Here is a 23,651-nt window from a genome sequence, read left to right on the forward strand (position 1 = left end):
AGAACGGCAGCACAACACATAAAAATAAATGTATACTTTTATATTGTTTTCATTTAATTATGTTTAAATAAGATTAATCCGTGAAATATTGAATATAACTATGGACAAATGGAATAAACCAATGGAAAAACTAAAGAAAACGACTAAAAGTTATCCTATTTTCGTGATGTAATAAAATGAAATTACTTGCTAGCAAGAGTAGCAACAAGGGTTGTGTCGAATACCATGTTTAATAATTAAGGCAGCTCCTCCTTTACGTCGGTTTGACAAATGATTTGCTAAGTAAGCCTGATATCCATTTATCTTGAGTAAATCATTAGTATTTAGGTGTGTTTCTGCAATTATTATTATATCAATCTCATTATGCTTGACGTATTCAATTAAATATCCCAGTTTGTTATGTAGGCCACCTGCATTCCATACCAGAATTCTTAATGAGTTAGAGTGTACAGTAGAACTATTGACATGCTTTGCCATCATGCATCTAGTTAGCGTGGTAAGCATAGTGACTAGATTATCCAACTTTGCATTGAGTTTTTCAAGGTTGCTGTTATCTACAGGATTTGGCCGCTTACGTTCATCAAGCATTAAGCTGATCAATGTGTCCAATTTATCGTTTATTGACTTGATACCATTATCATAATTGACAGTTAACCGAACGTTACTACGGCTACGATTTCTGAGACTTCGACTGGCATGATGATCATCAACATGATGATCATTCATGACTATCATTTAATCGCCGAGGTAGCCGCTGTTCCCGATTATTCGAAACTAAAGGCAATGGCTTAATCTGTTGCTGACGCTGCACTAGCCGCTGACCAGGAATACGTTGCAATTGATCCCGTTGCACGCCCATTTTCAGCGCATCAGCATAACTAGACCCTTCTTGAAGACCAGTGATCTTTTTGTTTACCTGCTGTTGTGCTTGCTCGAGTAAATCTCCAGTTTTCTTTGATGGCTCATGAGTATGCTTTTGACTTTTGTAACTGAGCTTCATGATTTCTCAGCACTTGCTGTATAGATGATTGCTTTGGCGATTGAGCAGTATTGCTTGGCTTCGACTTGGTAATATGCTTATTTACTAATTTAGCGATAGCAGCATTATTGCCAACGATATTTTGACGTATCAAATCAGCTACAAGTTTATTTGCTTGCTGCTTGAAGATTCTTTGATCTTGCAAGCTTCCTTAAAGGACTTGCAACCTTTATAGCTGGCGACGTGCTCTCCAAGGCAATTCGCACACTTTGGCGGTTGGCTCAAGCTGCCTTTCTGACGTGGACAATCCGTTGAAGGATGATTCATACCACACTTTACACAAACAAAAGGTCTGCGGCAATAGTTTTTAGTGTGTCCAAACTTTTGACAACGATGACATTGCACAGCATCTATGTTATGCAGTGATTTCTCTATCTTGACCTTCTGATGGCCGAGCAAGGTAGTATCTAATATACTACTATTGTTGGGTTTAGCCTCAATTTCAACTTCAAATAAGTCAAGTGGCTGACCAGAGAACCTTTTTTTGATGTTATTTGCATATCGAACTGTATGCCCCAGTTTAGCAAACTCCTCTTTGATCCACTCAATTGGTGTACTTCGATGTAAATGTCTAATAAGAATTCTGAATCCACGCTCAGACTTGATTTGAAAAGTATGAGATTCTAGGTTTATGTCTTCAAAATGATGAATAAGCTTCCTATAGGAGTCAATGCTAAGGCACTGAATGCGCAATCCACGTCCTGAGGTAGTCTTTACAAAATAGGAGGTATGATCAATAACTTTATTGATTCCTTGAATGAATGGAATGATCATAGGAACATCCGGAATATATATGGAAGGTGGCCTTGAACTTTCCTTATTGGTAATTGTTGACTCATTCGTAGCAGAATCACTTATTTTAGTTTTAGTTTTGCAAGTAACTTCAGAGAATTCTTCATCATCCGAATCAAGTCTACTTGGAGGACTGCCAATGTTTCCATTTGGTGCAACATCATTAGAGCTGATTTTGGTCGTTTTTGGGCTAGAACCCTTTTTTGCTGGACGCTTAGTCGCTTTTGTCCTCATTTGATTACCGTGTTGGCTGGCTAATGCCTGATTTAGCATTTGCTTAACTTTAGTGACTGCTATTGAGCGCTGACTAGTCTTAGCAGCTTCAATGTTATCCATATAAAGCATATCAGTGTCATCATCAGATACACAGTTCATTGAATCTAAATCATCCAATGCCTCGACATCCACGAAAGTGTCAGTATCCAATGAATTTGTGTCATCCATTTCTAAATAGCATTTGTAGGCCACCTGCATTCCATACCAGAATTCTTAATGAGTTAGAGTGTACAGTAGTCATTGACATGCTTTGCCATCATGCATCTAGTTAGCGTGGTAAGCATAGTGACTAGATTATCTAACTTTGCATTGAGTTTTTCAAGGTTGCTGTTATCTACAGGATTTGGCCGCTTACGTTCATCAAGCATTAAGCTGATCAATGTGTCCAATTTATCGTTTAATGACTTGATACCATTATCATTATTGACAGTTATCCGAACGTTACTACGGCTACGATTTCTGAGTCTTTGACTGGTTATTCGAAACTAAAGGCAATGGCTTAATCTGTTGCTGACGCTGACCAGGAATACGATGCAATTGATCCCGTTGCACGCCCATTTTCAGCGCATCAGCATAACTAACCCATCCTGAAGACCAGTGATTTTTTTGTTTACTTGCTTTTGTGCTTGCCCCAGTAAGTCTCTGGTTTCTTTGGTGGCTCATTAGTATGCTTTTCTTTCTGTAACTGAGCTTCATGATTTCTCAGCACTTGCTGTATAGATGATTGCTTTGGCGATTGAGCAAAATTGCTTGGCTTCCTTCGACTTGGTAATATGCTTATTTACTAATTTAGCGATAGCAGCATTATTGCCAACGATATTTTGACGTATCAAATCAGCTACAAGTTTATTTGCTTGATGCGTTTTTGAAGATTCTTTGATCTTGCAAGCTTCCTTAAAGGACTTGCAACCTTTATAGCTGGCGACGTGCTCTCCAAGGCAATTTGCACATTTTGGCGGTTGGCTCAAGCTGCCTTTCTGACGTGGACAATCCGTTGATGGATGATTCATACCACACTTCACACAAACAAAAGGTCTACGACAGTAATTTTTTGTGTGTCCAAATATTTGACAGCGGTGACACTGTACTGCATCCATGCTGTGTAATGACCTTTCAATTTTGACCTTTTGATGGCCCAGCAAGGTAGTATTTAAAATATTAATATTATTAGTTTTAGCTTCAATCTTAATTTGAAATAGCTCAAGTGGCTGACTTAATAATCTTTTCTTAATATTAATTGCATAGCGAATCGAATGCCCCAGCTTGGCAAACTCTTCTCTAATCCATTCAATAGGAGTGCTACGGTGCAGATTCCTTATGATAATTCTGAATCCTCTTTCAGATTTAATGTTCATGCACATGCATGAACATAGAAATATGATAAGTATGGGAACATATGAATATACGAAGATCGTATACATGCCTCCGACGCACTCAACGACTAGCAAGTAGTGCGCTGGGAAAAGATAAGGATCACATGTACGGACTCTATAAATAGACAAATGGACACCAACCCTTGCAACCCCAGAGTCAGATATGTAAGAGACGAACGCTGAGCCTTACAACCTCAGCGATAGGATAAGAATAGCTAATAGACCCACGCGGAGCCTTACAAACTCTGCGATAAGATAAGAATATGTAATAGACCAATGTTGAGCCTTACACACTCAGCAATATACGCACTAGATTTAAGGGTTGAAATTATGCATGAGTCTGGGTATATAAACCCAGGCTCAGAAGAATAAAGATCAATACAAAACTAAACACCACCATAGTCAAGTGTATTCGTTCATGGTCCTTCGAGCCGGATCACAAGTCTACCAAATACCAAATGTTGTGACAGTTGTATATTAAATTAAAAAAAGTGGTTTCCTCTTTGGCTTACCAATCCACGCTGTGAGTAGAGGCACAGCAAGATCAACAAGGCGATCAAAACAAAAACACCTCCAACGGGTTAAGCCAAAAAGAAGATCAATCACAAATAAACAAAAACTACAACAACCGCAACAAAATGCTGTCAGGAAAGGCTATTGATATGCTAAAAAAGCAATCAGACCTGTATGACAGAACTATAAAGGCCATAGCTAATAAGGATGCGTTAGAAGTCGTGGATAAGTTGGCAGAAGAATTCACTGCCAACCACTCTACACTGACTAAAATCTGTACCCCAAACCATATATATTTTACTGAGAAAATATATGATGGATTAATGGAAAAGGTCAGGATCTACAAGGAGGCCCTGATGAAGGTCGAAGCTACCGACCTCGATATAGATACCGACAAACCATCCACTAGCAAGAATTGGCATATGCAAACTGAGGTATCCACGAAACAGCAAACTCAAAAGGAAGTACTGTTTTCACGAAGTGGTTCAACCTCAATGGACTATCTGGTAGAACTTGTGGGTAAAAGAGCTCTAGTGTTAAAGCGGCACATTGAAGAGGTGCATGCCAATCTAGAGCTCAGCAACCAGGAGGAAACTCTAGAAAGCAAAGAAACACTAGAGTTCCTCTGGAATAAAGTCCAGTCTACGCTTACCGATTTGGAGGTAAAATATGATATACCTTCCCATGAAATCGACGGCATAGACGCATTGGAGCTTAAAGTCCATACATTGTCGAAGAAACTTAACAGGAAATTAAGTGTCTTTCACAGTATGAAAGAAGACGTTCCAGAGATGCCAAAATCGGATCTTCCTCAATTTAATGGAAGTCCCAAAGAGTGGCCAACGTTCTTCAACTTGTTCTCCGACATGGTTCACAAAAGGAAGGATATCAGCGACACAAGGAAGCTGAACTACCTGAAATCATGCCTCAAAGGAGATGCCCAAATGGTAGTGAGCCATTTGTTAAGTGGATCAGCTGCTAGCTACAATTCGGCGTGGGAACTTATATGTAAGCGCTATGAAAATAAGCGCAAGATATTCGCAAACGCCGTTAACCAGCTAGTGGACATGGAACTGCTGGAAAACGATGATGAAAGCAGGATCCGCCGATTCTTGGATACAGCAAATGAGAATATTCACATCGTTAAAGAAGTAGCCCAAATTGGTAACGATGCTGATGTACTAATCGCTCAAATTTTGCTAAGAAGGTTCTCAACTGAAGTCCTACAACTTTACGAGCAACATGTAAAGAGGGCCAGAGAAATTCAGTCCTTGAAAAATGTACTCGAGTTTATTGATCAACTATACAATTCAATAGACGCAGTACAGATAAGGGACGTCCAGACGCTTGTTGAAGCAAAGAGAACGAGCTACAAAATATGCCGATTTTGCAACCTGGACAACCACGAAATTACCAGGTGTTCAAAATTTAAAGCAGAGCCAGTTAAAAAACGCAAGGAGTTTGTAACTAAAAGTGCTCTATGTTTTAAATGCCTAGGTTCCCATAGCATGAAAGAGTGCCAAAAGGATTGGTCATGCAAGTATTGTACCAAATCACACAACAATCTGCTTCACGAGGATGCGAACGAAAACGAGACCTTCAGTAGCAATTGTCTCAAAGAAAGCAACGGACAAGATACGCTGTTGGCAACTGCGCTTATTCGGATTAAAAACAAGTCCGGAAAATATGAGCAGCTAAGGGCCCTCATCGATGGAGGCTCGCAAAAGACATTGATATCTGAAGAGGCCGCTCAACGACTACAACTGCGCCGAATCAAGCGGAAAGTGGGAGTACAAGGAATTTCACAAAATGTTGAAGTTCTAAAAAACAGCGTTTGCTTGACAATCAAACCAAGGATGACAAGCAAATTCGTCACCAGAACGGAGGCACTTGTTATGGCAAAACTGCAAAGAGCTCTACCGAGCAAGAAAATTGAAATGGACATCAATAAGGACTGGATGGGCTGCAAGCTGGCAGACCCACATTTCAATGAACCCAGCAGAATCGATGTTGTGATTGGCGTTGATTTACTCCCCTCAATAATGTTGGGAAAAGTTAAAAAAGTCAACGGTATGCTGGGGCAAAAAACTGAACTTGGATGGATTGTTTCCGGGAACATAGCTAGAGCAGTAAACAACAAGGTGATCAGCGCAACAACGACGATATGCCTGGATAACCTCGAACGCTTCTGGAAGCTTGAAAATAACTCAAGCGGTTCAAAAGAGAACAATAAATGGGATGGCGAAGGCCGGCTAGTAGTCTCCATACCATTTAAAAAAGACTTCGAGTCAGGAAAATCGCGCAAGCACGCTATGACACGATTACTGCATATGGAAAACAAATTCAGAAAGCATCTACAAATATTCACGGAATATAAAGACTTCACTTGGCATGGGAACCGCCACCTGAACAAAGGACCAAAGTAAGGTTCATCTGGATGTCACATTCTCTGGGCCCCGCAGAATGTTCAAGTACGAACATGAGACCTCAAGGATTGCAAGCATGGACATTTCGTCAAGATTATCAATAATTATCATATCTCTATTTCTCGTGTACACAAGTAAGAAAAGGAACCAGGGACAGGAATTGTCAGCTATTACTTTCTCTGGCCCCCCGCAGAATGTTCATGCACATGCATGAACATAGAAATATGATAAGTATGGGAACATATGAATATACGAAGATCGTATACATGCCTCCGACGCACTCAACGACTAGCAAGTAGTGCGCTGGGAAAAGATAAGGATCACATGTACGGACTCTATAAATAGACAAATGGACACCAACCCTTGCAACCCCAGAGTCAGATATGTAAGAGACGAACGCTGAGCCTTACAACCTCAGCGATAGGATAAGAATAGCTAATAGACCCACGCGGAGCCTTACAAACTCTGCGATAAGATAAGAATATGTAATAGACCAATGTTGAGCCTTACACACTCAGCAATATACGCACTAGATTTAAGGGTTGAAATTATGCATGAGTCTGGGTATATAAACCCAGGCTCAGAAGAATAAAAATCAATACGAAACTAAACACCAACAAAGTCAAGTGTATTCGTTCATTTAATTTGAAAAGTATGGGATTCAATATTTTCACTATGAAGATGACGAATAAGTTTTCTATAAGTATCAATGTTATAGCACTGGATGCGTAATCCATGCCTGATTTAGCATTTGCTTAATTTTAGTGACTGCTATTGAGCGCTGACTAGCCTCAATAGCTTCAATGTTATCCATATAAAGCATATCAGTGTCATCATCAGATACACAGTTCATTGAATCAGAATCATCCAATGCCTCGACATCCACGAAAGAGTCAGTATCCAATGAATTTGCATTATTTTCCATTTTTATATAACATTACGAAAAATGCACGCCAAGGCCGTCCGGACTCCAAAATATAAAAAGCCCATAATACATTTTTTAATAATTTACCTTTTTACGGACAGACAGACTAAATCAACTCAGCTCGTCGCCCTAAAACAAAACAGCGTTACCGGCTGCGGAAGACTCAATTACATCCCATCAACAATTTAGTACTTAAGTACTAAGTAACTCATTTTTGGTCAGCTTTTAGAACGAGCTAACGGTACCCTAACTTTAAAATTTAAATGCTTACGCTCAAAAAATGTGAAAATTACAGGGTATTTTTCGATGTGCCACGCCCCTAAAAAGGCGTAAAAATTATTTTTGGGTTATCGAAAGACCCGATCCATTCACCTACGTGAATGAGTATACTTATATGTCCATGCCCGCTAGGGGCGTGGCAAATCGGATTTAAAGATATGATTTTTTTCATTCTACTATACTTACTTCCCTGCTATCATTGGCTTTTAGGCCTATTATATATATATAAGTTAAGCGCTCCCACACTAGAGTACTAGTGATTGGGGACGCTGTGTTGGGTTCTTGTGAATATATAACAACTTTGTGTTCAATGAAATAATATATTTTATATAATTGGGAACAATAGGTCCAAACTCTCTCTAGTCCGAATATTAACTGAACTAAATCTGTTCTACTGGTTAGGATCTCCCCGTGAATGTCTGACTGGACTCTCCAGCCTCCTTAGATTGTCGAAAGTCTTAACTTATATATATATATATATATATATATATATATATATATATATATATATATATATATATATACGCATACACAAAAGATTTTTAAATTTTACTTCCGATGGAGGTTGAAATTGTGTTTATATTTACGGGGTTAATTTGGGCTTCGCTCCTGAATTGCAAACAATAGATAATTGTAACAACTGTAAACTGTATGCTCGCACAGAATCGGAAATCCTGAATATTACAAGCAAATGTCGAGCTCTGAACGTGGATGGGCCAGTGAGATTTGTTGTTCTTCTATTAATAAAGACTTATTAGTATCCTTATTTTCCAATTTATCCACTTTATTATTCAATTGCTTCCATTCTCCTTTTAGACTTGAAAATTGATCGGCTAACACCGTTATTGCCGCGCTTAACCCTTGCAATGTTTCATTTATATTTTCCATACTGCCTACGAATTTAAATTATTTATTAGTAAATTAATCTCACTGTAAATGTTATTTTAAACAAGAGCATTTTTTTATGACTTACTCACCCGTTACCTGGTATTTTTTATTCTATTTATTTATATAATATTTATTATTATTATTATTATTATTACCTTTTTAGTAAGATTTCTTTTTAGGTTTTTTTTATTTTTTCGTAAATTTTTCAAAAAATTTTTTACTTACGGCTTGAGCTCGGTGCACAAGTGAACTAAATAATTTTAATGTCGGAAAGCTTACTTACTATTCGACTCGATGCAAGGCCCACTATGTTATCAATTTAATTTTTCGATTTAATTTTTCTACATTTAATCAGTCTTTTCATTGTTTCCAAGTTACTGCTATTTACCGTTTCCAATTGAGATAAGAAAATGATATTAATCGTCTCGCGGAATTCCTTGCTGTGGAGATAAAACGTTAGTAATGCTCTAACAGTCTTGTAAACACAATTTTTTTAACACATTTTTTTTTTAACACATTTTTTTAAATTGTTGATGTGAATATTTATATTTTGTGAATATATTTCTTTAATATATTATTTCATCGAATTACCAATTGTATTATTACGTGTGTTATTGTTTTGTCTGTTGTAAAATTATTTGAATTATCAATTTCTAAGTATGTTATCTTTATATGGCACTGTCTCATTTTCTGGTTTCTCTCTTGCATTTATTGCATTTGCATTTATTTATTTAAATAATTCATGTTTGTATATTTGCATATTTATGCCTTGTTTGTTGAGATTTCCAGACAGCCGCCTTTTAATTTTGTTATATTGTCAGTGCTTTAAACTTAACTCCTTTTAATTTATACGGAAACCCATCATTCAACACAGGTGGAAATTGTGACGTTTATTTTTTTATCATATTTGTCTTACGGCAAGGATTTGAACCTCGATACGAGAATCAATCTGTACCACCATTTAGCCTGCAAATTTCTTGTATTTCGTTTTAAGGATCGTCTCTACAAGGATTTTGCTACGATTTCTTTTATGTTACAAAATTGTCTAGCTCTTGCTAGAAATTATGTTATTTATTGTATTTTAAAGTTATGGCATGGTGTTTCACCCATTACTTTGCAAATCACAGAAGTACCACTTAATTTTGCCAACAATTGTCCAATCCAGCTTTTAGATTTGAAACAATTTATTTGTACTTGCTTTTTTATAAGTTATTGTTATATTTTGTTATTGACACGTCAACATTTTCCTTTTCTGAAGAATGTGGGTCCCTGCTCGGGCGCCAGTTAAGCGCACCCACACTAGAGTACTAGTGATTGGGGACGCTGTGTTGGGTTCTTGTGAATAAATAAGAACTTGGTGTTCATTCTTCCGAAGAAGACATCGGCCCATTATTTTGATTACAGTCTGTGTCTTGTCCAGAGCTAATTTTATCAAGAGCGGTAGAGCGTCAGCGAAGCATTTGTAGCATTTGAAGCATTTTGTAAAGCACTGTATACTGTGGAGGGTGAATCATTTATCAGCGCATTAATTTGTAATGGAATTCTCGACAGAACATCGGCAACTACATTTGATTTTCCTGGCTTATAAAAAAGTTCACAATTATACTCCTCAATTCTCGACTTCCAACCTTTCAGCTTGGCATTATAATTTCTATTTCCACAAGCGAAAGTTAACGGTTGATGGTCCGTGTACACCCTAATTAATTTTGCTCCATACAGATAAGATCGTAAATTATCCAATGCCCAAATAATTGCAAGCATCTCTTTTTCATTTGTCGCGTAGCCTTCCTCAGTTTTATTCAATGAACGGGATATGAAAGCGATAGGCCTGTCCATGCTGCTATCATTCTGGGAAAGAACCGCCCCAATAGCGTAATTAGAAGCATCTGTTGTAAGATTAAACGGTTTATCAAAGTCAGGAAAAGCCAGCACCACAGTTGATGACAGAAGATTCTTAAGGTTATTAAATGCCCCCAATGCATCTTCATCAAGTGTAATCGGTATATTTTTAGACTGCGATGCTTTTACCTTCGAATGTTCTCCCCGTGTCAAATTTGTTAGTGGCTTTGCAATCTTTGCATAGTCTCGAATAAATTTTCGATAATAGGAAGTCATACCCAAAAATCTCTTCAATTCCTTAATATTTGAAGGGGCCCTCATCTTCTTGACAGCCTCCACCTTCTTCTCATTTGGTCTTATACCGTCAGCAGATACAATATATCCACCGTATACCGTTACCATGGAGGGAGAATCTTTTATCAGTGCATTAACTTGTATTGGAATTCTCGAAAGAATATCTGCGACTATATTTGATTTGCCTGGCTTATAAAAAAGTTCACAATTATACTCCTCAATTGTCGACTTCCAACGTTTCAGCTTGGTATTATATTTTCTATTCCCACAAGCGAAAGTTAACGGTTGATGGTCTGTATATACCCCAATTAATTTTGCTCCATACAAATAAGATCGTAAATTATCCAATGCACTATGGTTAAAAAGCCCGAACTTTTGGCATTAATTGTCCTTGAAGAGATAGAAGCATTAAAAATTTTGTATACATATTAATATGAAAATTCTAGTTCCCAGATAAACTTATCACTAACCTTGAATTATAATTTAGTCATAGTTTTCTTTTTCCAACTCAATACAATTCATATCATATTTGTTATCATAGGCGTCTTCATCGTCATCTTCAGAATCATCTTCCTCTTCTTCGCTTTCTGTAGAACTAGCAATTATTTCAGAAGGATCGAAACTATATGGTTCTAGAAGTGCAATAACTTCTGTAGGCAGTTCCTTTTTTCTATTTCGGCGAGCTCGATCTTTCAAACTGAGACTAGAAATAAGTGGGTCAGATGAGTCTAGTGCTCTATTAAATACATCACTTATATTTTGCAATCGGCTGCACTTCCTAGCATGTGATTTGCGATCGCTTTTATAAATTTTATTCCGAGATTCAGACGCGTGTTCTCCCAAAACTCCAACTGGAAGTATAGAGCTGTCTTTTATTTGATGCCCATGCGCCAAAATTTTATTTTAACATATACAAATTGAATATTTTCTCGCACAGAGCTTTTAAATTTCTCGGAGCTCACCTTATGCTCGCTAGAAATAGCAATCAATATTGTATAAAAGTTTTTTAAAATTTCTGGGTCAAAATTGAAAATGGTTTAAAACAACTCAATATTTCCAAAAGCTGTTCTTGATGTGTTGCCGTCATTTGTGTTACCACTTCCACTTTGTTTCAGATTGTCAACATTAAGACCCATTTCACTCCATAACCTGCTTCGGATGTACTGTTTCTTTTCATCTATGAGTTGCTTATCAGATCCTTTGACACGCCATTTTTTAAAGTCTATTCTGTATGAAATTTTAAGTACAAACTCCACAAATCTTATCCACACATGTAGAGGGCTGATTCCATATTGAAGACTTTTGGAATTGACAGTCAATATTTCTGCGTTGAAGTCAGTGGTTTTTAGCAGTTGATTTGGCTTTGCTCCACATAAATGGCATACTTGGCATGAATCGGTTCCAGTTAAAACATTCAAAATTTTTCCGTCGATTAGGGTCATGTATGGTTTATAATCAATGAGTATACTTTTTTCTTCGAAAATATACAAGTGACGCTGAAGGTTTTTAATTTGTGCATCCAAATTAATTTCTTTCAATATAAGGTAATTTGTTACCTTAATAAATTCTATTTTCAAAGGCCGGCAAAATCTAACTGACTGAGGAATAGTATTGAGCCAAACGACTTGATTATGTTCATCAACTAATTTCAATGGAATTACTGTTGTGACGTATAATGTTGTGACGTATAATGAATGGTCAAATCCGATATGATCATTTTCTTGAAAGCGCTGCTTATAGATGCTTTGTCCTGTAGAACCGTCGAAACCGTAACTTAGCATTAATGTACAACGCGTTGAATTTGAAATTTTAAGAATGTTTTGCTGCATCAGAAGAACACGATCAACTGTGTGATTTAATAAGTTATGTAATGGGACTTCCACATTTGTTTCGGAGTACACAATTTCGTCAGGTCGACACTTCAATTTAATTTCCTTAAGTTTTGCGTAAGGCGGAAAAATGTCGAATCCTTTTCGCTTATTAAGTGCCTTTATGTTTAGGTATTGTTGCTTAGTCAATCCATCTTCAATCAGGAAAGCCAAAGCCTCATCAACAGTTAATGTCAAGAAATCATTTCTTTCAAGTTTATTATACTCATTCACGAAAGTGAATCAGTATATTGGTTTTGTGCAATGTCCGTCTTGCTGTCCGTCCGTCTGTCCGTCTGTCCGTCTGTCCGTCCGTCCGTCTGTCCGTATGAACGCAATCTATTTCGGCGCTATTGAAGCTAGAGACTTGAAATTTGGAACACATACTCGTGTATATCTCCGATTTATAAAGTGTTAAAATTTTCCCGATCCGCCCACTAGGGGCGTGGCAAATCGGAAAATGCATTTTCCGATATACCAGAAATCATGTTTGTTGAAGAGCTAGAAAGCTGAAACTTGGTATGTAGGTCCGCGTTGACCACCCAAGATCACAAGCTATGGCGGATATATCTACGCCCATTGGGGGCGTGGCAAATCGGATAAAACTGTATCTCCTAAAGTTGTAAACCTAGAATGCTGAAATTTTGCACGTCAGCTAATGGTATGATTCTATAAAGTCTGAAGATAAATTATAAGTCTACGCCCGTTGGGGGCGTGGCAAATCGGACCTGAAGATATAGTGATTTTTTAAATTCTCCTATATTTTGGACACTATTGATGGCAGAGACCTCAAATTTTGTATATATACTCGGACTGATCACCCAAGACCAAAAAGTTTTGTCGGATATATGTCCGCCCACAGGGGGCGTGGCAAACCGCAAAAGTTTATATCTCCTAAAGTATAATAGCTAGAAGCTTCAAATTTGGATAGTTGAGTTACTGGTAGCCTCCTCTATCGATTCCCCAAAAATAATTTTTACGCCTCTTTAGGGGCGTGGCATATCGAAAAATACCCTGTAATTTTCACATTTTTTTAGGGTAAGCATTCAAACTTTGCAGTTAGGGTAACGTTATCTCTTTCTAAAAACTGACCAAAAATGAGGTGTCTACGCCCAGTTGGGGCGTGGCAAATCGGAAAAACCTGTATATTCTACAGTATTAGAACGAAACTTAACTACTAAATTGTTGATGGGATGTGAATGAGTATTCCGCAGTCGGTAATGCCCGACTGCAACGTTCTTACTTGTTTTTAATCTCGGTTGATTGTTCGGTGTTCATTGCTTTTTTCAAAACAAAGCTTGTATCGCTTTCCATTGATTTTTTAGACGAAACTAATGCAGAATGTAGCAATAGCGGCGTCGAGTTATCACAATCAGAAGCCAATTTTCGTTTTAGTCGAGGACCACCATCGTTATAACTCAATGGCTTCCGACCTACTCTTTTAGGTGATCTGGCGTATGCACTAACCTTGATACTTGACTCTAAAAAGCCCGTTTTTTTTTTAAACGTTCCAGCAATCGATTGCATTTCGGCAAATGGTACTTAATAAATCCAACAAATTTTTTGACTTTATAGTGGATCGTCCGATATGTTCTCTTTGTTTATTTTTTTAACAATATAGTCTTTTATTGCGCTTTCTTGTCGCTTGTTGCTACTCCACACAGAAGTGTGCTAGAAAGCAGAATGGAATTGCAGAACTCATGTGTAACTACAACATGTCAATTATTATTATTATTATTATTCGGTTTAGCAAATATTAACACACAATTTCTCATTTAAACATTTCAAATACCTTTGAGGGATCAAAAGTTATATCTGACGAAACGCACATATGAATATTAGTTTTTATCTAAAAATACACAACAGCAACACATTGCACAATTGGACGATAAATCACAAAACTACCACAATTAATATAATTATCTTATTTGACATACCTTCCTGAATCTTATCATAACAAATATTTTTCACTATTTCAAATACCCAAAGATTTACACACATTGAAAGTGAGAATGATTTCCCGCACTTTTTTCGATTTACCATGCAACTCTGAATCAGCTGACTTTGACGAAGCTTAAAACATTATGGGTAGTCTCCAAAATTTTATAAAAATTGTTTTTAAGTCGGCTGGAGTTTTCTAAATGACAATATGAAAAGAGTTGGCGGATACTGAACAAAATTTTTTTTTGATTTATGCCAAATCGGACTTTTTACCCATAGTGCAATGCCCACATAATTGCAAGCATTTCTTTTTCATTTTTCGCGTAGCCTTCCTCAGTTTTGCTCAATGAACGGAATATGTAAGCGATAGGCCTATCCATGCCGCTTCGTTCTGGGAAAGAACTGTCCCAATAGCATAATTAGAAGCATCTGTTGTAAGATTAAACGGTTTCCCAAAGTTAGGAAAGGCCAGCACTTTAAATTATACAGAAGATTCTTAAGGTTATTAAAAGCCCTCAATGCGTCTTCGTCAAGTGTAATCGGTATATTTTTAGACTGTGACGCTTTTACCTTTGAATGTTCTCCCCGTGTCAAATTCGTTAATGGCTTTGGAATTTTTGCATAGTCTTGAATAAATCTTCGATAATAGGAAGTCATTCCCCAGAAGGAGCCTTCATGTCCTTGACAGCCTCCACCTTTTTCTTATTTGGTCTTATACCGATACCGATTATACAGATACAATATAGCCAAGGAATTCTACCTGCGAGCATAAGAACTGTGTCTTTGAAGTTTTGTTTCCCTAAGTCTCAGAAAAATTGCTCTGAGGCTCGGCTAATGTGTTTCGTAATCCTTGCTGAAGATTATTATATCATCAATGTAAACGTAACCAATTTTTCCATTCAATGTTGAAAACGCCGTCTTGACTGTGTCTAACTCTTTTATTCGAATTTGATGAAAGCCTGAAGTTAAGTCAAGAGTTGTAAAAAATTTTGACCTTTCTAGGCTAGCCAACGTTGAAGTGATATCAGTTATTGGAGAATTATAAGGGCTTTTTGATGGCTTGATAATTCCATTTTTTAACAGGTCCCTAATTTGCCTTTATACCTCCTCTCGCATACTAGCTGGATATCGATAAATTTTTGAATATATTGGTTCTTGAGTGGATGTTCAAATTTCTGCTCTGATCGAGGATTCAACCGCCCTTTCGGTTGAAAGTGGTCCAAAGATATCCTATTATTGACTTTAAAATTTGTTTGATTTCCTCAGTTCAGTGTTAAGTAATACATTGATATTTAATGATTGTTTAGCAAAGAGAGGTATTTTAATGCCTGGTGCTATAAGTTCATCCCGTTCTCTATTAATTATAGCTTTCAGGGTTTTTAGAGTATCGTCACCTATGATTCCACCAAAACTTTTTAGCCCCTGGAGTACATAAAACGTGATTGGAATATCATTCCCCATGAACGAACCAGCAAGTTTATGTCTAATAAGAATGTTTCCTTCCGCTGATTGCACGTGGAATGGTCTCTGCTATTTTAAAACTTATGAAATTTTTGTTTGTTCCTGTGTCAACTTAAAACTGTAGATCGGCTCCATCCTTTGTGTTATATTTTTTTATATACGGTACGCTGGAGAGGCTTCAGTCAAAAAATTTACTTTACTTATCTTATTTCCCGTTATGAATTCATCACGTTCAAATGATTCAGCAGGTTGACAACTATTTTCAGAAGTCTCCGTAGTCTCCTTACAATAAACTGTACTATGATCGACTTCTTCAATCTCTGTTGATTCGTCCAATGCCGGTTCCATCACAGTGTCCATATGGTACACTCTGCGCACTTTAGAGAATGGATTTACTACGTCATTCAAGCTTCCTTTGACAGCTCCATCTTTCTTGTTCAGATTTGAATGACCAGTACGGTTTGTATCCATCTTAATTGCTGCCCTTGCCGAATAGCCGAATAGCTTCGTGTATTTATCGGTCGTCGATATTGAAAAATTTGTCTTGGACCACTCCCATGAGGATGAGCCACGAATCTTGTTTGTTGATAATCATTAATTCCACGAGACATATATGTCCCTTGTACACCATTACTTCTTAATGAAATATTCTGTAAATTCACACAAATGGCATAAGCGTCCGGTAAATTTTTGGGCTTACTGACTGTTTACATTCTGGATAGGTCACCGTTTAGTCCCCTTATGAAAACATCTAAAGCTCTATCTCTATTTGATTCTACATATTTATGCTTTGCTTGTTGATTAGAGATTTCCAAAGAACCGCCTTTAATTTTGTTATATAGTTAGTGCTTTAAACATAACTGTTTAATATTTATGACATTTGTCTTACGGTAAGGATTTGAACCTCGATACGAGAATCAATCTCGTACCTCCATTATGCCTGCAAATTTCTTGTATTTCGTTTTAAGAGTCGCATCGGCAAGGATTTTAACCTAGATATTGCCAATACCACCCTTCAGCCACGAATTCTTTTATGTTATAGAATTGTCTAGTGCACCAACACTTGCTAGAAATTATGTTATTATTTATTATATTATGTTGTGCCAACAATTTCCCAATTGGATTGGAACAATTTATTTGTACTTGCTTTTTTTAATAAGTTATTTTTATAGAATTATTGACACGTCACCATTTCCCTTTATTTCCTTGAAGAATGAGGGTCCCTGCTCGGGCGCCAGTTAAGCGCTCCTGATTGAGGACGGTGTTGTTGGGTTCTTGTGAGTATATAACAACTTGGTCTTCAAAAAATAATATATTTTATATAATTTGGAACAATAGGTCTAAATTCTCTCTTGTCCGAATATCAACTGAACTAAATCTGTTCTACTGGTCAGGTTCGCTCCTTAAATGTCCGACTGGACTCCCCAGCTTCCCTAGATTGTCGAAAGTCTTAACTTTTATATCCTGGAAATGATGAATAAGATTTCTATAAGCATCAATGTTAAGGCACTGGATGCGTAATCCACGTCTTGAGGTGGTCTTGATATAGTAAGTGTTTTGTTCCTTGAATGAATGAATGAATAGGAACATCCGGAAAGAATATGGAAAGTGGCCTTGAATTTGCCTTTCTAGTAATTGTTGATTCATTCGTAGCTTATTTGCTTATTTTAGTTTTGTTTTTGCTGTTAGTTTCAAAGAATTTTTCATCGAATTGAGTCTTCTTGGAAGACTGTCAATACTTCCAGTTGATGCGACATCATTAGATCTGCTTTTGGTCATTTTTGTCCTCATGTGACTACCATTTTAACTGGTTAATGGCTGATTTACCATTTGTTTAGCTTTAGTGACTGTTATTGAGCGCTGGCTAGCCTCAATAGCTTCAATGTTATCCATATATAGCATATCTGTGTCATCTTCAGATTCGCAGTTACCCAGTGGGTTCATTCCAATACCTCGACATCCACGAAAGAATCAGTATCCAATGAATTTGCATTATTTTCCATTTTTATATAACATTTGGAAAAATGCACGCCAAGGCCGCCCGGAGTCCAAAAAGAGACCAAGTACAATTATTATTTATAAAGTTTAAAAGTCCAAAATATAAAAAGCTCAAAATACATTTTTTAATAATTTACCTTTTTACGGACAGACGGACGGACGGACAGACAAACAGACTAAATCAACTCAGCTCGTCGCCCTAAAACAAAACAGCGTTACCGGCTGCAGAAGACTCATTTACATCCCATCAACAATTTAGTAGTTAACCCTTTATATGGCACCACGTCCGATTTTTATGCGGTTTGTTTTATTAGATAGAAAACTGAAAATAAAAAATACACTTTTTTTCGTTTTTCAAAATTTTGATTCAGTATATAAAGGAAAAAGGATTTGTTGCAGATATGCAACAGATGTGCTTAAGGGGAAAAAAAAAATACTGATAGTTCTCTGGATATTTAGACGAACGTAATATTTAATTTGGATATTCTTAAACTATTTAACATACAGTGCTTATCATAATTATAGCCCACCCTGTAGCTAAAACTTTGAACCAATTTTAACAAAATTATTAGGGTTTAAAAAAAAAACAAGTAAGAAAATTCTAGTCGAGAGTGCTCGACTAGATACTACCCTGAACCCAACAAATAAAAATGCTCATTTAGTATGGCTGAAATTTCAATTTCGATGTATTTAAAAATATAAATAAAATACCAAACTCATTTAATAAAATATAAAAATATTTTGAAACAATTAAAAAAAATTAACATCAGTTGCATCGATCGGGATTCGAACCTCGACTCCTCGATCGAGCGTCATGCAGCTAACACACTAGGCCACCCCACTCTTGCTAGTGGCGCTGGCAAAACTCAAATAGATTCACTGCTGCTGCGCCATCTACCAAAACTAAACGAAACTAGCTGCTGATGTGATTCTAAGAATCTGCTAGAATAACCAAACTATTAAAAACGCACATAAAGTATAGTTAAAATTTCAATTTCGGTGTATTTAAAAATACAAATTAAATAGAAAACTCATTTAATAAAATATAAAAATATTTTGAAACAATTAAAAAAAAATTAACATCAGTTGCATCGATCGGGATTCGAACCTCGACTCCTCGATCGAGCGTCATGCAGCTAACACACTAGGCCACCTCACTCCTGCTAGTGGCGCTGGCAAAACTCAAATAGATTCACTGCTGCTGCGCCATCTACCAAAACTAAATGAAACTAACAGCTGATGTGATTCAACGAATGTTTTTGTTGTAGCTGCTGCACGTGCGTTTGTTAATTGGCCAAATATTTGATTTTTTTTTTATTAATTTTTGACTGAACGGAATTTAATGAAACTTTCAGCATATGATCTACATATTATATTGAATATTTGAGAAATTTAAAAAAAAGAAAATCATTCACAATTAGCTATAGTGGCATCTGATTTGAACTTGAATGTTTTTACTCGATAAAAACATAACGGGATGATTTATCTAATTTTAAAAGCAAACTCGACGTCCGCGCTGTATAAACGGTCATTTAAAAAAAAAATTCAAGTCTCTAGCTCTTATATCTTCGGAAATCGACGCGTTCAAACATACGGACAGACAGACAGACGGACAGGGCCAAATCGACTCAGCTCGTCGCCCTGATCAAGAATATATATACTTTGTGGGGTCTGCCACGCCTCCTTCTGCCTGTTACATACATTTCAACAAAACCATTATACCCTGATTTCCCATTTTCAATGGGTTCAGGGTATAAAAAAAAGTACGGTACTTTGTTGACAGAAGCATGTTCAGTAGAATTTACCGCAATTTGGGTTCTATTTATAGAAAACTAAGAAAGAACCGTTAACTTTTGCTGCATGCTCGCATATTCGCTTGCATTTTTGTGTATCATAATTATAGCCCACAGTAGCAAATTTGAGTTTGTTAAGTGCGGAGCAGACTTTTGGATTTACAAACATTGTAATAAAGTAAATTTAGATAGTTTTTAAGAGATGCCGCTTGGAAAACAATTATCTGATTATGAAAAGGGCCGTATTTTCTCGCTTTTCGAGTCAGGAGAGTCTATTTCGAGTATTTCCGAGTAAGCCGACGTGTAATTAAAAAATTTTTGGACAATCCCGAAGAATATGGATTAAGAAAACGAACTGGCCGAAAACCGTTACTAAATGCGCGCGATAAACGCAAAATTATTAACAAAGCCAGCAACAGCTCAACCTCTTGTAGAGCTTTGGCCTCAGATGTGGGTGGATCTGTGTCAGCGATGACTATCTGGCGAGTTCTGAAGGGCTCAGAAATCATAAAGAGGTCTAAACTGACCAAAACACCCATGTTGCTAAGTCGCCACAAGGTTGCTCGTCTTGATTTTGCCGAAAGACATACTGCGACCGATTGGACACACGTGCGTTTGAATCATCCTCTTTTGGCTTACAGTATATTTGTAAATTTTTACCCTAACAGGTCATATTTTCTGATGAGAAGAAGTTTAACCTGGATGGTCCTGATGGGTTTAATTCTTACTGGCATGATTTGAGAAAGGATCCAATGTTTTTTTCAAGGAGAAACTTTGGAGGTGGCTCCGTCATGATTTGGGGAGCATTTTGTTCATTTGGAACCTTGGAATTGAAGTTTGTAACGAGCCGAATGAACAGTGAAGAGTATATTGAGACTCTGGATAGTAGTCTTATTCCATATCTAAGGGAATTTCGTGAGAAACCAATGGTTTTCCAGCAGGATAATGCCAGAATCCATGTGAGCAGACGTACAAAGGAGTATTTAGAGGACTGTCATGTTGATGTCCTTGACTGGCCAGCTTGTTCTCCAGATCTCAACCCGATAGAAAATGTGTGGGGTATTCTTGCAAGACGGGTGTATGCCAATAATCGCCAATTTGAGACAGTTGGAGATCTTAAAAGACAAATTCTAAATGAATGGCAAAGCCACCAAAAGGACCTTTTATTAAATTTAGTGGCTTCAATGAGAAAGCGAATTTTTGAGTTAACTAAGGCAAATGGAGGCCGGACTAAATATTAAAAATAGTTTTTCCATAAATCCGCAACAATTTCGTGTTTTATTGACCAAAATATGAACATGGGCTATAATTTTGATACAGAAAATGGGTGCTGTTTTTCTTAGTTTTCTACTTCTTTTTAAGAAATCATTATTAAATCGTTAATTTTAAGTGAAAAAGTTTTTTGCCATTCATAATTGAAATATTGAACTACGCATTTTTAAAGATTTTAAGGAAATATGTCATTTGGAAAAAATTTTCAGCTTATTCGTTTACGTGGATTAAAAGTGGGCTATAATTATGATAAGCACTGTATTATTATATTTATTTAAAGTGGAAATTTTTAAATCAATTGTTTCTCTTGTTGAAACATAAGGCCACTTCACATTTCCCACACATTACTTGCGAGAATCCCGTACACTTCGGGTACTTGCACCTTATTTGTTTTTCACCCCACAAAGGCCAATGTCCAAATTCATCCTGCCGTACCATTCGATTTGGCACGCGTTGCGTAGGACCTCTTTGTTTTTTTTTTTTTTGCTGCAATTCGTTCTCGAGCATAGAACTTCTTTTTCCCATTATTGATTTGGTATCAATTTTTGTTAGCACCTCTGCAATATTTATCCGAAACTCGGAAGATCCTAAGAGTTTAGTGCTTGATGCATTCGCCTTATGAACGCGTTTGTACTAAAGCCAAGCATTACTCACTGTCAAGTCGAGTAGATGGTAAAAAATGCGAACCTGACAGCGTCTACTTCTTAGGAAAATTTTATATCTTCCAATAATGCTGTCGATCAGATCAACATCTCCCATATAGCTATTGTATTGTGCTGCTGCAAAAGGTCGGTCAATCTCTACGTATTCCTTTTTGGCTTTGTTGAATCGACGTGCTTTGTCCTCTGGTAGTATTCCAGCGTAGTTGGATGCCAATGCTTCCTTCATCCGCTAAGTATTTCAAAAGGGGCAATGAATTGAAAAAAATTGTCAAAATAAATTCGAAAGTTGTGATGCCTGGGCACTTCTCTGATCATTCTAACACCACAGTTTTATGCCGCACCTAGATCTGGTTCGTTAGGCAAAACTTTCGTGGAAGACGTGAAATGGACATATACAATACAATTCCAACAAATTGTCGAATCTCCATCAAAGTGAAATTTAAACTTTCATTGGGGTCTTTTTGGTGAATGTACAAATTGGTTTCATTTGAAATATGCTCAAAAAGGTGGTTTGGAAACAGATATGAAAAAAATTGTATGGGCTCCGAAAGCTCCATTACTTCAGGAGGCAAGGCAGTACTCGCGAGCAGCCGCAGTTGACACTCATTCGATAATAAGTTGCGTTGTCTCCATAGCAGAGATCTTTTTTGGTTGTTCTTGGGCGAACCAGTGCTATTTGAAGCAATGGTTACATCAACGTCAGCACGTTCATCTTGCTCATCAATGTCCTCATCCGTACCATCCAATTCTTCTTTGTCTGGCTCGAAATCACTTTCTTCATTGGCAGAAAAATCGAATTCGTCCTCGCTATCCAAACTATTAAAAAATCTTGCGATTTCCGAAGGTGTCAATCCCCTTGCGGACATTATTCCTAAGTAAGAAATACTGTCTACAAAAATATAAATATGTGTAGGTCGACCTCAAAGAAGAACATAAAAGACAATCCAGAATAAATTCATAGCAACACATAATGACACAAAACAAAAGAAGTATATGGTGACATAAAACATAAGCACAATAAATGGTATGTTGCATAAATGCAACAAAATTGAGAGTGCAAAAAAGAAGTCCTAATAGTACTTTGTTGCAAATCTGTAACATACCGATATTCAAGAGTTACTCACAATACACATCAACAAACCCAAATACTTGATTACAAACGCATTATTAATATAGTTACCTTATTTAAAAAGTAGTTGTTCGCAAATTAAAACTTTTTGTTATTAGAAAAATTTGCAAATATTTCTGACTTACAAAAAAATTTGCTATACCACTTTCTTGATACCCGTTGCGAAATAACTATTTAAAACGGTATGTTGCAGATATGCAACAAGGCCGTATAAAGGGTTAAGTACTAAGTAACTCATTTTTGGTCAGCTTTTAGAATGAGCTAACGGTACCCTAACTTTAAAATTTAAATGCTTACTCTCAAACAAGTAAGAAAGCTCTAGTCGAGACTACTCGACTACGAGATCCCCTGAACCCTTGGAGTAATAGCTATTTCAATAATTTTTCGCGTCTATCAGCTTACACAAAAAACACGCACACACACACACACACACACACACACACACACACACACACACACACACACACACACACACACGCACGCACGCACGCACACACAGGCATACATACACACACATACATACACACACATACACACACACACACACACACACACACACACACATACACAAACAATTACATACATATACACACACAAGCATAAACACGCATGGGCGGCAGTGAGCGCTTACTATGAGAACTTAATTGCTTAATAACTTTTTTTGTGGACGTACGATCTTCATGAAACTTTCAGATTATGATTATAACATGGATATGCATGTAATTGCCAAAGCACAAGTATTTGAAATACGCTTTTTACAAAAGTGAAGGTGAGGGGGTGAATTTAAGGGTGGGGGGTAAATTTTAACAAAAACCCGAAATTGTATAAATTGCATGTAAGCATACATCAAAAATTTGGAGACTCTAGCAATAAAGGTGTAGAA

This window comes from Drosophila arizonae, unplaced genomic scaffold (genome assembly GCF_054131065.1).
Source record: "Drosophila arizonae isolate 15081-1271.41 unplaced genomic scaffold, UAZ_ARI_1.0 ARI_Backbone_173, whole genome shotgun sequence".
Lineage (NCBI taxonomy): Eukaryota > Metazoa > Arthropoda > Insecta > Diptera > Drosophilidae > Drosophila > Drosophila arizonae.